Source organism: Podarcis muralis, chromosome 9 (genome assembly GCF_964188315.1).
Source record: "Podarcis muralis chromosome 9, rPodMur119.hap1.1, whole genome shotgun sequence".
NCBI lineage: Eukaryota > Metazoa > Chordata > Lepidosauria > Squamata > Lacertidae > Podarcis > Podarcis muralis.
The window spans coordinates 32,956,133-32,972,197 of record NC_135663.1 but is presented as its reverse complement, the minus strand read 5'-3'; the positions used below and the strand labels follow the sequence as shown (position 1 = coordinate 32,972,197).

Below are 16,065 nucleotides of genomic sequence, written 5' to 3'. Positions count from 1 at the left end.
TTGCTCCGGAGTAAGTGGCTTGTGAACGGCAGCCTCCGTAGACCATTCCCACAGTGCTTCCAAGGGCTACCTTGCTTTCTAAATACACATGCGGGGGCGGGGGCAATGCATCCGTGTGTACACAGATTCGAACGTTCGGCATTTCTCTCGAAGTCGATTCGAATCGGCTTCTCGCTCTCCAGCCGCAGACGCGGAGCTGAGGCGGGCGCGCGCGGGCGCTTTTCTTTATGATGCATTATAATTTGGGGCTGGTTGCTTGAAAATGTACAAGCGAGCCCTTTGGCAACGCGTAGCGCACATTATCGGATACCTGGTGTCCTCTGGAGGAGGATAGCCTTTTGATCTGCAGCCGCTTTATGGCTTTGCTCTAAGCCCGCTCATTAATTCGGGCCGAGGGTCCATTTGCCCAAGATGGTGTAAAAGCGCAAGAAAGGATTCCGGAAAGGATATTTGAGGAGCAGTGGCAATATTAGATTGGGGACGGGGCTGGTAGTGAAAGAGGCATGACCCTAGATCTGTACAAGCATGACTTCCCCGTGTATAATAGTCCGTCTCCGACTCCAAATAGCCCCAGCCTCCTGGGGAATCTTTCTTTTCGCGAAGACGGCTGCCGCCGCCACGGCCGTCTCCCTCTCCTCCTTTCCCCGCCTCGTCTGCCTATCGCCGCCAGCCACCCATTTCTAAGCATCCTTCCCTGCCTAGCTGCGCGCATCCTTCTCTTCACTGCGGGCTGCTCTCCTCCTCCTCCTCCTCCTCCTCCTCCGCTTCTTTTCACGTGAATGGGTCTTCCTGTCTCCGAGCAGTTAAAACCCTGGGTTGCCTCTCTGCCAGAAAAAGAGAGAATGGGGGTGGGGTGGAGGGGAGCGACAGACAAAATGGCTAGTCCTTTCACAGCTGCAGTAAATTTACGGGCGGCCAGACAGAGCCAAAAGGAAAACCGCGGCAGCGTCACACGCTGGCAGCAGGGGAGGAGGGACCGGGGAGCCGGCTGAAAAGGGACCTGTGGCTTAGCCGGAGAGGCCGGTGGGGTGGGAAGGGAGCCTGCAGGGTGCCTATTTGAACCTCCCCACCGGATCAGAGACTCCGCTGCACCCTCAGCCTCCGTTATGTACTTAACGGGAAAGAAATCGCCGTCGATTTCAACACCCTCTCTCCGGACTGGCAAGGGACGCGCGTGTGCGTTGGGTGGCGAATGCTTATCCGGTTTCCTCTGTCCTGGTTTTAAAACGCTGTCTTATTGTGGCACCTTGGTTGCCCCGAAGAGAACACCCGAGCCGCCCCTGCCTGTGTGTCAGTGTATACACGCGCGCCCGCGCGCACAAGCGTGCTCGAAAGCTCAGTGTCGTTGACTCCGACGCTTAAAAGGAGAGGAAAGCGGGATGCGCCGCCGAGAGATGGATTGGACGGGTCTGGTGGTAAATAATCCACGATATCTACCGCCACGACGTTTTAAGTTTTCTCCAGCTCCGCAGGGGAAGTGGCGCGCGCTTGGCAAATGTAAGCAGCAGGCTCCTCCTAGCGGCCAGAGCGAGCCACTGCTGGAGACGTGACGTTTCGTCGAAAGAGTAGTGAGTAGCAGCAGCAGCAGCAGCAGCAGCAGCAGTGTGGCTCCTCCGTCCGTTTGTATGAGCAGCTCCCCTGCCTAGACCTCCGGCTCAAACAACCCTCCTCTCTTCGAAAGAGCCCATTTGCATTTGTATCTTCGCCTCTTCAGCGGAGAAGCGAACTCCTCCCCGGAGGAGGCCGCGCTGCATGCGATTTAGTCTCCTTGGGCTATAAAAACCATTGCTTTGCCTTGGCACTGTCTCCCTGTCTGAACGTTTTCACCTTCCCCCGGCCCCCTCCCTCTCGCCTGGACGTGACTCTTCCCCCTGTCCCCTTTCTTCCTTTCGCGGGCAGCGCCCGCCGATTTACGACGAAAGGGGAGTTACATCAGACAGCTGCTCGGGTGGGATAACGACAGCTATAAAGCGTCGTGGTGTATATAGTGGTACCTCGGGTTACAGATGCTTCAGGTTACAGACGCTTCAGGTTACAGACTCCGCTAACCCAGAAATAGTGCTTCAGGTTAAGAACTTTGCTTCAGGATGAGAACAGAAATTGTGCTCTGGCGGCGCGGCGGCAGCAGGAGACCCCATAAGCTAAAGTGGTGCTTCAGGTTAAGAACAGTTTCAGGTTAAGTACGGAGCTCCGGAACGAATTAAGTACTTAACCCGAGGTTCCACTGTATTATAAACAGCACGGTGCCACTCGAAGGCAGTTGTGGCCACAGCACAACTGTAAACCCCACGCCCCGGCGGTTCACCAGCATCGTCCTAGAGGGAGCACGACCCTCCACAAACAGGGGCAGTCTACCGTCCCGATCACAGCTGAGGCTTGAGGTGCTGCTAAGCTTCACTCGCCTCCTTCAGACCAGGGTAACAGAGTTACTGCGTCACACATGTCCGGATCACTTTTGGATCTTAGGTGACTGATTTGAGTATTATTATTATTTTACCTTGATTGATCGTCTCTCTCTCTCTCTCTCTCTCTCTCTCTCTCTCTCTCTCTCTCTCTCTCTCTCTCTCTGTGTGTGTGTGTGTGTGTGTTTTAATACTGCCCCAAATGTTCCTTTTCAGAGTGAGGTGGACTGGAGAACGGACTTTCTGTCTTCTGCAGCCTTTGGGAGAAGGAGGGGGGCAGTTTGTTAACATCTGGATAAATGGCTGCTTGTGGTGATTTAACATGACTTGAAAGCAATCTGTTCCTAAATCCTCTTATTATTGTGGCATGGCTCGGGGCTTGGCGAGAGGCGTTTTTCCGAGCAATTGAGGAAAAATAGGAAATCCAGATGGGATAATAAAAACAGGCATTTTCCAAAGCAAGAAAAGGGAAGAAAGGGGCTGGGGGAGATAGTCCAAGTAGGATAATTAACCAATAAACAAGGGGCAAGGAAAACACACAAGCATCTCTTCCGGGAAATTCATGTGGGTGAAGAAAATAAGAAATGTTAGAGTAAAAGATAAGAAAAAGCCTGGAAAGCATACTGCCCGTTGACCAGAATGGAGTACCGCACAACAGCATAGAGCCAGAGACTGCATCTCCCATCGCCCTAGACCCGTGGTTCCCAATGTGGGGCACATGCCTCACAAGGGGGCAATTTGATTTATAAGGGGGGCAATTTGAGAATGAGTTATTAACAGTCAATGGCCTTTTAGGCTTCCTCCACATGAATAGGAGTTCACTTTTTGAATAATAAGAATTATATGTCACGGGGGAGGGGGGCAGCGCATCAGAATTTTGGGTGGAGCATGGCCAAAAAAAAAAGGTTGGGAACCACTGCCCTAGACCCATTGGGCATGCTCATGGCTGGCGCTGATGGGAGCTGGGAGTCCAGCAACATCTAGAGGTTCCCCATCCCTGGCAAAGAGACTCCTGCAGACTTCCTCACTATAATTGCCTCTTCCGTGTTAGGTCTCTGCTAACAGGGAAGACAGCAGAGACATCACCTTGCCAACAAAGGTCTGTATAGTTAAAGCCATGGTTTTCCCAGTAGTGATGTATGGAAGTGAGAGCTGGACCATAAAGAAGGCTGATCGCTGAAGAATTGATGCTTTTGAATTATGGTGCTGGAGGAGACTCTTGAGAGTCCCATGGACTGCAAGAAGATCAAACCTATCCATTCTTAAGGAAATCAGCCCTGAGTGCTCACTGGAAGGACAGGTCATGAAGCTGAGGCTCTGATACTTTGGCCACCTCATGAGAAGAGAAGACTCCCTGGAAAAGACCCTGATGTTGGGAAAGATGGAGGGCACAAGGAGAAGGGGACGACTGAGGACGAGATGGTTGGACAATGTTCTCGAAGCTACAAACATGAGTCTGACCAAACTGCGTGAGGCAGTGGAAGACAGGAGTGCCTGGCGTGCTCTGGTCCATGGGGTCACGAAGAGTCGGACACGACTAAACGACTAAACAACAACAACAACCCTGTTAGGTTGAGGGTGCACAGAGGCAATGTGCACAATCTCAGAGCTACAGCCCCTCCCCAAGGACAAAGGAACAGACTTCCCAGCCAGTTAGTATTATTCATTCGTTCATTTTATTTGTATGCTGCTTTTCCACACACAGAGAGAGAGACACACACATCATGTTCAAAGTGGTTTGCTACAATAAAGAAACAAGATATATTTTAAACAAACACTACAAAATAATTTCATGATAACAGAGCAAAACATAACAGTAGCAATTTCATAACATAGCAAAATAATAACTTCTTAAGAACATAGTAAAACAATGGCAAATATAATAACATACAAAGACATATTTAAGTACTATAAATATAACAAGATTACTTAAACCACATGCAGCATGCAATAGCAAAAATAACAAGGGAGCATCACAATTTCACTTTAGTCCTAGAAACGTCCCTCCCGTGATGTTGCTCACAGTCCCTCTCTTTTGGCAGCTTCTTATAAGGCTTCCAACCCCTCCCATGATTATAGATGTAGTGCAATTGGTTTTTTTATGTTTTGTAAGCAACTTAGAAGCCATCTGGGCGCTAAGCGGTAGATAAATTAATGGGACGCGGGTGGCGCTGTGGGTAAAAGCCTCAGCGCCTAGGGCTTGCCGGTCGAAAGGTCGGCGGTTCGAATCCCCGCGGCGGGGTGCGCTCCCGTTGCTCGGTCCCAGCACCTGCCAACCTAGCAGTTCGAAAGCACCCCCGGGTGCAAGTAGATAAATAGGGACCGCTTACTAGCGGGAAGGTAAACGGCGTTTCCGTGTGCGGCTCTGGCTCGCCAGAGCAGCGATGTCACACTGGCCTCGTGACCCAGAAGTGTCTCCGGACAGCGCTGGCCCCCGGCCTCTTGAGTGAGATGGGCGCACAACCCTAGAGTCTGTCAAGACTGGCCCGTACGGGCAGGGGTACCTTTACCTTACCTTTAATCACAATCCCTTCACAGGTATGCTATAGATCAGGCTTCCTCAACCTCGGCCCTCCAGCATGTTTTGGGACTACAACTCCCATCATCCCTAGCTGACAGGACCAGTGGTCAGGGATGATGGGAATTGTAGTCTCAAAACATCTGGAGGGCTGAGTTTGCCTATGCCTGATATAGATCTTGTAGTTTTTGGCATCTGTCTGTCATGGGAGACAATGGAAGTGTGTGCCTCCAGGGATGAATTCGAACCACTGGAGAGTTACAGCGGCTGATATGAGAGAGGTATGTGGGCAGGAAGGACAAACCATATTAATGCAGGGGTGAGTAACCTCAGCCCCTGGTCCCAGCCTGTCTGGCTTAAAGGATACTCCCCACACCACATCCCCTACTCAAGGCATTGGCAAACTTGGCCAACCAGATGTTTTGAGACTACAATTCCCATCATCCCTGACCAGTGGTCCTGTTAGCTAGGGATGATGTGAGTTGTAGTCTCAAGACATCTGGGGGGCCAATTTGCCTATGCCTGCCCTAATCAGCCACACTCACTTGCACCAGGCCCCTTACTAGCCCTGCTTCGCACACTCCCTCACCTGGCTGGAAACTGCCCTTGAAATCTGAATGTGCTTTTGCTTGTTTCCTGGGATGGAGAGGTGTGTGTGTGTGTAGAAAGGTTTTAAAAAATACAGTTTTCCCCCCTCTCCATGTATTTTTGCCTCTCATGCCACCTACCACAGACTCGTGGCTACCAGAAGGTTAGCCAGAAGATGACCTTCAGGTTGATAAAGGGTCCCTTAACCCTTATGAAAGAATGCAGTGGCATTGTGTCCCCAGAGAACATGCTTGTCCATTAGTACTTAGATGCCATCCTGAAGTGAATGGAGAGTAATTTGTGGGATGGAGGATTTTATTTTTACTTTATATATAAAAAAGCTGGGTGTTGTAGGCAGAGAAAATTGAGTCACTTTATCTTTCAGTGTACTTTTCTAGATGGTTATAGTGAATTATGTCCTCCAGATTGTTGTCACCGTATCTGCATCTTCATCATTACAGTGGTACCTTGGGTTACATATGCTTCAGGTTACATACGCTTCAGGTTACAGACTCCGCTAACCCAGAAATAGTACCTTGGGTTAAGAACTTTGCTTCAGGTTAAGAACAGAAATCGTGTTCCTGCAGCACAGCAGCAGCAGGAGGCCACATTAACTAAAGTGGTTTTTCATGTTAAGAACAGTTTCAGGTTAAGAACGGACCTCTGGAACGAATTAAGTACTTAACCCAAGGTACCACTGTATTATTATTTTTCTAATTCTCCATAGGAATGATCTGATTATACCTTAATTCAAATTTTATTTATGATGGAGATAGGTTGGAAAGCTTATAGGTTTTTAAACACACACACAAAGTTCTTGTATATAAGCATTTCGTATGAAGTCGCACAATCTTGTGCACATTGTGCCTAAATACCCAAACTATGGTCTTGTGCAATTCCCTGTCATTTCCATGTAGTTCCACAGGAGGGTAAGATCTCAGTAGATTATACTTAATATGCATAAACAAGGCTTTGGGGTCCACGAAGACTCTGGAACTGCAAAGGGCATTCTGCGCATCTCTTATCTTTATTTGTCCAAGCTCCATGGTTGGGCACTTCATTCTCATATAGTCTCAGTTGTCAGACAGGGCTGGGCAGCATTTTGTTAAGCTTTAAATAGTGAATTAGAAGCACTGATGATCTGAAGCAGCCCCCTAATGCAAAATGACAAATTGCACTTAGGCAATACATGAACAAGAAAATGATTTATGGATTTTCACGATGGTCTGAGCAAATGAAGGCAATATGAATTATACATCCTAATGCTCACTATATCATTTTCTAATAATACTGTTGCAGCTGCGAGGCTGTACATGGCTCTCTTCAATAGGGGCTATTGATTAATAAGAAGTCCAGGCCTAGTTTTACAGCACATATGCCTTCTCTCCTCTCTCTCTCTCTCTCTCTCTCTCTCTCTCTCTCTCTCTCTCTAAATGCCAGCACCAAATGAGGTTTTCTATTTTATTTTATTTATTTCTTCATTTCTGAGGCAAGTGACGAAAATCGACCCCACCGCCACAGTTCCTGTCAGCTCCTCCATATGTCATCGTTTTAGGCAGCAATTACTTCGACAAATGAAGACTAATCTTTTGCAAAACCACATTTTGCTCCATGCTGCCACTTAGAAATGCAAATAAATGGTTCCAGGCTGGTAAATCCACCTTTCAGATTGAAATGGAAAATTAGCAACAGATTCCTCCCTCCCTTGTAAAGTGCCTTGGTCTTCTTGATCATCATTTATCTCCTTTGCCTCCAGAAAAATGTTTTCTTTGCAATTATCTAAGACTTTGGCATCACGAAAAGATGATTTCAGCACACGGTGTTATTCAACTACCCTTTGTTTTTGTAATGGAACATGTGTGCCAGCCAATAGAATTTCCTCTCCCCTTTATTTTCTGGGAATCATCAATGTCCGCAAGACCTAAATACCCATCATTTTCTGATTATTGTCAATGATCTGAAGAACAACAGGTGGAAAATGTCACAATCTCTCTTGACCTTGGACTTTATTTTCAGGGGTATTAAAAATGAAAGCAATTGATTGATATACCGCTGCATTTTCCCACTTCAACGAATGGGTTAATCCATGGAAGAAAGCATTCTTGAGTAATTTATATATCCCTGTATGAAAAAAGTCCTTTGAATACATGATTCTTAGAGAACTTTTTCATACCTTACCATTTTCTTTTTTCAGGAGTCAGCAGTTACTCTGCCTTTATGGTGCCTGGAATGGATGCATCAAACAGATTTAAGTGTGAACACGAAGTAATTCACACCACTATTTTCTAACTACAACATGACCCTTTGGCAATCTTATTCTGGAGGATATCCACATGGAACCCATTTTTGTGACTGAATCAAAATAAGCCCAGCAGCCTGTGCAAACGAGATGTCACACAAACTGGACAGAAATCACTTCATGGTGAGAAAGCAGTTGTAACTTGCTGAAGAATAGTGGCAATGTGGCCGCTAGAGAACAGTCTCTTAATCAACTTTTCACATCCCTTTCATGGGAAAATCTAATTTGTATTAAATCATTGATTCTGAGTCGAGACAAGACAATAGTAATTTGTAATTGTGACTAGTATTAGTGAAAGGATATAAACCTCAATGCCCTCGAGAGACGAAAAGATTTAAGCTTAACCCAAATATTTTGAAATAGATTTTGTTTAAATGGGATGGAAGACAGTATTTTACATCTGTGTATCTTTTGTTGTAAAATAGCTATTCCAATGAAGATCTTTTGTGTGGAGAAAAGGCAGGGATCGCAAGTAAATCGTACTCAAATGGTTTATTAGTTGCCTAGACATGTTTAATTTGTATTAATTTGTAGCTCTCCTTTCTTCTGGCAGGGCTTTGGAAGAAGCATAAATTCAAGCAGGTAATGGAGATGGTGTGATGGAGAACATTTCACATAAGGACAGAAGATTATCTCTACTAGATCAGATTAAAGGCCTATTTAGTCCAGCATCCTGTTTTCTGCAGGGGCTAGCCACATGGCTGTGGGAAGCCAACAGACAAAAGCCCTCTCCTGTTCTTTCTCAGGAATTGGTACGCATGCCTCTGATATATAACTATCATGTCTAGAAACCATTTACCTGCTGTATTTGTGCCTATCAGATAAAGGCAGGGACAATCAGACTTTACTCTTGCATAGATGATGATAATGATTTTACTAGAATCTCCATTGTGTTTCTAATACTGTTACAATGATGCTCTTGGTTAAGCATAACCAAGGAACTGCATTAGGGGTAACAGCCTGTCAGTGATCTCCTCTTTTTATGAACTTCGACTTTACTTGCAAAGCAGACATGACCGGAATCTCTGTGAAAACTGGATTGCAAGAAATTATAATACTGAAACTATTTGGCTGTCAAAAGATCGCTAAATGCAGAGACTTTCTCTGCTTGAAGGATCATAAGCAAGCTAATAAAGTTTGCACCAATCATCCTTGAATGTGGACTTTGAAAGCTCTGGCAAATACTTTCCCCCTAGTACCTTCTCTTTAGTTACACAATAATATTGACCAGAGGAGGAAATTACTTGAATTCCCCAAGTGACCATGATGCACAAAAACATGGCAATTCAATTTCAGACTCATGCAACAAATCAGGGGTTGTTTGTTTTCATTCCTTACAATTTACAGAAATATTGCACATTATTACTCCTTTAGGTTCAAGACAGGTTCTGATTCATTTGACTGAATAAGTAAATGTTTCTTAGGTTTCTCTTTTTAGTCTGACCTGACAGTATAGCATGCTACATAAAGTAAGGATTTCAAACTACAATCTTACTGAATACTCTTTGAAGCATACATGCTCTCAGTTACAATGGGAAATTCTGCTCTCGCTGTAGTTTCTCCATTAACATTAGATGTGGTCTTCCTAGCAGTTCTAAGAGAAATCTCTAGGGTGTCATTACTCAGCTTAATTTTAATTATCTAGGCTTACAAAACAAACAAACAAACACCCTGGTCCTGTTTCAAGAGGATTAATAACTGCTCTTAGTGCAGGAAAGATTACCAAAATCAATGATGTGATTAGGATTGTAAATAAGAAGAACAAGCTGTTGCCATATTTTAAGAAGTTGCCTTTATGTCTAACAGCTCAGTCTACATTTTGCTGATGGGGTAGGGTGATTGGGTGGGCTTAGGCAAACAAACAAACAAACAAACAAACAAACAAACAAACAAACACCTTGGTTCAAACCTTGTGGACTGACTGAACAGGAAATTACATGGAAGGCCAAATTTAAGGTTAATTGTATGAGATGGAAAAGGTTAACTACACCTGTTACCACCTATTCTCCTAAAGTGTTCTTAATTGCCAGTGATGAGACAAAAAGAAAAAAAATGGAAATCTACATTCCTCTGCAGTCTTGCAAGGAAGTAGGCCTCATTGACCTGTATGAAGTTAACTTCTGCATAAATAGGCTTACTCAGACTGCACAGCTCAGTCCATTGTAAGGAACTCTATGGTATATAGCACAGAGTGGGTTGATGTCAAGCTTGTCTGTACTTGAGACTGGTCCATTAGGATGATTGAGGAAGTGCCCTATCAAGCACATCTGCCCACTGCCTCCTGACATCAGGAGGCAACATGTGGGTCCAGAGGGAAAAACTGTGCCACTGGCAGCCAGCCAGAGGTGAGTGACCCAGGGTAGGGGACTCCATTGCACTGCTCCTCTCCCCATCAGCCACCTGAGGCAAAAGTCTCACATTGCCTTTTGATAGATCTGGCCCTAACCCATAGTTACATAATTAATACTGGTCTGGGGTAAATGTTTCAACTTACAAAAAATCCCCTTCCACCTCTGATTTCTTAATGTCTTGCCCTAAACCCTGTCACAATTATAGGAAGTGGAATGATATAACACTTGTTTCATGAGTGGGGTGTGTTCGAGAAGAGAAAATACATTTTCTTCTCTTGAACTTCTAATGAGTGCATGTGTTACTTTAAACCACATAAGGAGACTGTTTGTCTAGTAATCTAGCCAGCTCTTGCTTGTATTCTCTTTGTCCAGTTTAACTCCACCACTAAACCTGAGCCATTTTTTGGTTCTCTTTCCCAACATGTTGATACCAGATATCTGCCTTTTCTCTCTCTCTTCTCTACACATCCTGTAAATAGTTCCTGTATGAATAATGCCCTTGTACTCCAGAAACTACAAGCAATTATTTCAATCTGATTTACCCAAGATGGTATGTTTTCTGTCCTTACTATTGTGGCCTAGTCAGTAACGCTGTTAGGTTCAAATTTTGGTAGCTTAGGTTTGTGATCTATCTCCTGCTTTAGTGGCAAAGCAAGCCCTACCATTAGAAAGAGCAAGGTGGCTGTCTCAGCCAGCCAGTGCTGAGCACAGGGCAGCGGCAGTAAGGTGCTGAAGGACATAAGCATAAGCTGGGTTAAGCTAGCTTTCTTCCCCTGGGAATGATGGAGGACACTGCCCTGGCCTCAGCATTCAAGTCAGATTCAACAGCCAACCCAGTTGGCTTCTGTATATCAACTGGGGGATGAGACACCCTCTCGTCCATTATTTCAGGTAATAAAACACCTTGTCTGGTCCTGCTTGTGAACTCTGTATACACAGGGAGACTCTCAAAATAGGACTGGAGAAGAAACCTTAATTCCATGCTACAGCTTAAATGTTAGTTAAATGAAGTTAATGATGCTTATCTTTCTCCAAACAGGGGAGTGTGTGAGAGTGCACAATCATATGTGTGTGTGTGTGAAAGAGGATGTTCTGGGATGTGTGCATCAATATAAGTAAGACTGACAGAACTGGGTTATATCTTTAGTATTCCAAATGACATTTTGATGATGCCTGATGACAAGGTGACAAAGGTTTTCCAAAGTGACTAGTCATCTCAGGTTTTGCATTGTTTGAGTGCCTCAATTGAGTCCAGCTTGCCTAGAAATACCCCTTTCCTTTCCTTTCTTTTCTTTTCTTTTCTTTTCCTTTTCATTTCTTTTTCCTTTCCTTTCCTTTTCTCTCTAGATGAGACCCTGAATGGTTAGTTATTATCAAAATAGCACTGTAAATAGAAAATAATGAGGCTGATGACATTCAACCACCCGAGTTTTGTAGAAACCCAGCCAGTTGGGTGGGGTATTATTATTATTATTATTATTATTATTATTATTATTATTATGACTACACTGATCAAAACACAAAGGGATATATATATATATATATATGTATATATATATATATATATATATGAATCATAGAGTTGGAAAGGATCACAAAGATCATCTAGTCCAAACCCCTGCAATGCAGGAATCTTTTGCCCAGCATGGGGCTCTACACAACTACTAAAGATGCAGAAGCCCTGACCCCTTTTGCATCTGACCACTCTAATCACACAACTGTAGTATCAAATCATATGTATGTTGTGAAAACACTTCATTTCCCCCTATACATCTGCTTTTCAATCTGTCTCTCTCTCTCTCTGGCATTGGTGAATTTATAAGGAGAGGAGAAATGAGAGCAATAGAAAAACAAGAATAGGATCGTTGCATTCATTTTGTTCTCTTGTATGAAAGTGTTCTCTAACAACAAAATGTTTCTTACATGCCTGTTTCATTAATGCAAATAAGAAATAAAGGAACCTGACTGAGCATGTATCACTGTTTGCCTAATGAACGCGTTTTCCCTTGTGAACCTTGTCTGCCCTGCAGCTAAGTGGCCTGACGTGGTGAGTATAACTTTATCGTCGGCAATTAGAGTCCATTCTTTTATTTTCATTTTAATCTTTAGGGTTAATTCATTTTTAATCAGGAAATACTTAACTAAAACACAAAAGCGTATTGTGCATGGACCTGCTCAAGCTTAGCACATGTCACAGCATGGCTTTTATAACCTAATTTAGTTTTGTAGATCCGAGGCAGTATCCTGGCAGCAAAGGGTGTGTCGAGGTCAAGGAGTCAGCAGACAGCAAGAACTGATATCTTTGTTGCTCAGATTGGTGAACTAACCTGACCCAGAAGATCTTACAAAGGTCAGGATGAAGCATTTGTCCTGTGGATTTCCTTGGCTGGTGATCTTTGTTGCCTGCAGTTAGGGATGCTTGAGGAACTTTTGATCTTTGCAAATTACAGGACGAACAGATCTAACGTGCACCTCCCAGACTAATGTGCAGATAGCGACAAAGTTATCCATTGGATTTCTCATTTTTCTGAAGGTTGCCACACACATTTTGGCTCAAAAACATACCAGTTATGCAGTTAATATGTGTATTTTGAGATAACATACATTTTAAATTACCTATTTAACTGTGAATTGTTGTGTGTTTAATGAAGAAACAAGATGGGATGCATGCACTGGTAAACATCCCTTTTATTATAAAGCAGCCTTTCTCAACCTTACTTCCCCAGATGTTGTTAGACTACAACTCCCATCATCCCTGACTGCTGGCCCTGCTAGCTAGGAACGATGGGAGTTGCGGTCCAACAATATTTGGAGACACAAGGTTGAGAAAGGCTCTTCTAGCCTGTGCTTCATTGGTTCATAGGGTGGGCTACAGTATAAAACATATGCAACAATTACACAAAGAGTCAAAGACAAGTCTAAAAATATAAAGCACCGGACAAAGACGTGAAACAGTCAGTAATGGAAGAAGCTGGAAAGCCAGTTATTTAACAACCAGTCTTGCAAGAATGCATGGGTGAATGGTATGGCGTCAGTCAGTACAGAGAAGCAAATGGCATCAGTGCCAGATGCACTTCATAGGGGAGAACATTCCACAATCACAGTACCACCATAGAGGTGCCAGCACTGTACTGTGTCACAATATGCCTCACTCAGGGCCAGCCTGATCATAAGCCTTGCTGAGGCAGTCACCTAAGTGGCAGGCTCAGGAGAGCTGTCAGCCGTGACAGACCTGAAAAGGAAAGAGGATAGGCATTCTCCTTTACCTTTTCCACTCCTTCAGTTGCAGATGCAGTGCTGCAAGGATCTTGCCACTGCCCACCTTGGGAGGGATCTGGGCCTGGTGGCTCCACAGGCTTTCTCCAGTTGTCTCAGCCTGTGGCTTCCTACAGGGGCCACCACAGGTCAGAGGTGGAGAAGACACACGAGGGCCCCAGCTGCTACCATTCCTGTCACTGTCATCTGTGCCAGCCCCCAGCACTGGCCCCAGCCAATGAGCGAGGGGCTTTCCTGCTGCTGAGTCACCTCAAGTGGCAAAATGTCTTGGAAGTGGCCCTGGCTCCACCCAAAGGTGCATCAACAAGTAGGATCTGGGCCAGATATGGAGTGATATTTGAATGTGGCATAGAGTGATATGTGTATTGCTATAGTGGTTCACTCCAGGTAAGGGTATACAGGGTACGTTTCTCCTGTTTATAACTCAGGCAACCACTTTAGTGCCTGTACAGCCTAATACACATTTCTTTTTCTTTCCCACCCACCACCCAATCATGGTTGAAATCTGAACAACATTCTGGTTACTTCATTGAACGTGGAGAGTGCAAATGAGGCTCAAAGGCTCATAGAACATTTCAATTGCTTGCTTTTCTTTCAGGGTTCACATTACTCTGTCAAAGATAGCACAAATGAACACTCATTATTTATCATTATGAAAATTGTACTAGTGGCTGCGACAGTGTAGGTAACTCAGGTGCTGATGCAGATTCCTTATGTCAGAAAGAAGTACAGTGCTTGTTTAAGAACCGCTAAGGAGGGGGTGGATTATGGTATATTGTGGCCACAAGTCCCAAATCCACATCTTCCTATATCTGCTGCTCCCCAGATATCCATCTTCTCCAGGAGTAACCATCTATTCCAGGAGTTGGGAACTGGGAAACTCATGCCTGAGGGCTAAATGTGGCCTTCCATATCTATCTATATCTATCTCTATCTATCTATCTATCTATCTATCTATCTATCTATCTATCTATCTATCATCTATCTATCTATCTATCATCTATCTATCTATCATCTATCTATCATCAATCTATCATCCATCTATCATCTATCATCTATCTATCTATCTATCTATCTATCTATCTATCTATCTATCATCTATCTATCTATATCTATCTATCATCTATCTATCTATCTATCATCTATCTATCTATCATCTATCTATCATCAATCTATCATCCATCTATCATCTATCATCTATCTATCTATCATCTATCTATCTATCTATCTATCTATCTATCTATCTATCTATCATCATCATCTATCATCTATCTATCTATCTATCTATCTATCTATCTATCTACCTATCTATCTATCATCATCTATCTCCATCTCCCTCTGAACTCTTCCTACCCCACTCCCATACCAGGACACCCCCCTTTCACCATTCATACCCCCTTCAGTCCTAATTGACACTCTCTTCCAGGGTTCTTTCTTGGTCAAAATGTGTCCATCAACTGCATTAATGCTTCTGGCTTGGTTGGATGAAGAGAGGCATGTGTTGCGTGTGGGTGTAAAAACCTCTGACTTCTGACTGACTGGAAGGTAGCCCACGCTAAAAAAGCCGGAGACACGTTCATTACTTTGCCCGCCTTTGCCCTCTGGCCCCACCAGCATGTGGCCTCTGGAAGAGAATGTGGCCCTCTGGCTGCAAAAGGGGATATATTCAGTGGGTGCTTGTTGATGTCTATGAAGTTGTTTGGATCAAATTTCCTGAGAAAATTTCTGAGATTGTTTTGCATTGGGTGGGGCTTAAATGCAGGCTGATAGTTGCAACAAATTAAAAAAAAAATGTTGGAAATGGTGTTGGTGATGGGAAAGGATGTTGATGTGTTAGTTTCTTAATTCCTACTGAGAAGAAGCTCCCCACTTCCATGCCACCTTTTTGCCATGTCATATTTTTTACCTCTTCACATATTACCACACAAGGCCTTGTATGTTTCGTTCCTAAGGGGATTGCCTGAAAGCCAAGTTACCAGCGGCAGTGAAATGGAAATCAATATGGCAAAGGTGTAAAACAGGGGAAATATGCCTGACAGCATCCTTCACAATGTAGAAACTGATCTGTAGAAAATGTAGCTTGGAAAAAAAAAGACATTGCACATACTTTTGCAAACTAAGAAATCTTTAATAAAAAATACAGTAAAAAAAATATTTTAAAAATGTTTTAACCACTTGGAAAAAACTTCAAAATTTGAAGTTCATTTTGGTAATAGGCCCTTTCTCTGTTTTCTTGTACTGTATATTCTATGGTAGGCTTCCTCAGCCTCGGCCCTCCAGATGTTTTTGGCCTACAACTCCCATGATCCCTAGCTAGCACAACCAGTGGTCAGGGATGATGGGAATTGTAGTCCCAAAACATCTGGAGGGCCGAGGTTGAGGAAGCCTGTTCTATGTTTATGGGCTAATAGCCGTAAATAAATGAATGAATGAGCCTGTTCTATGGCTTGCATTTCTGTTAATACAGAAGTGTCCTTCATGTCCTATAAATGTCAAGGGGGCTCCATGTGATTAAAAGGAAGTGGGGCGACATTGCTCCCCTTGCCCTGAGCTCATGAGCTTCCTTGCCCCCAGACTTCTGTAAGTTGAGCACAGATGCCTAAAAAGAAGAACTCTAGGTGCAAAAGCTTC

The 16,065-nt window shown here is 44.1% G+C and overlaps 1 long non-coding RNA gene across 1 annotated transcript; it reads left to right on the top strand.

Moving 5' to 3' along the window:
• The first annotated feature begins 860 nt into the window (after nt 1-860).
• LOC114604571 (uncharacterized) lies at nt 861-9,102 on the top strand. Its single transcript, XR_003708358.2, has 3 exons — nt 861-2,466; nt 7,703-7,930; nt 8,361-9,102. It is a non-coding gene; the product is annotated as an uncharacterized LOC114604571 (long non-coding RNA).
• The last annotated feature ends 6,963 nt before the right edge of the window (nt 9,103-16,065 follow it).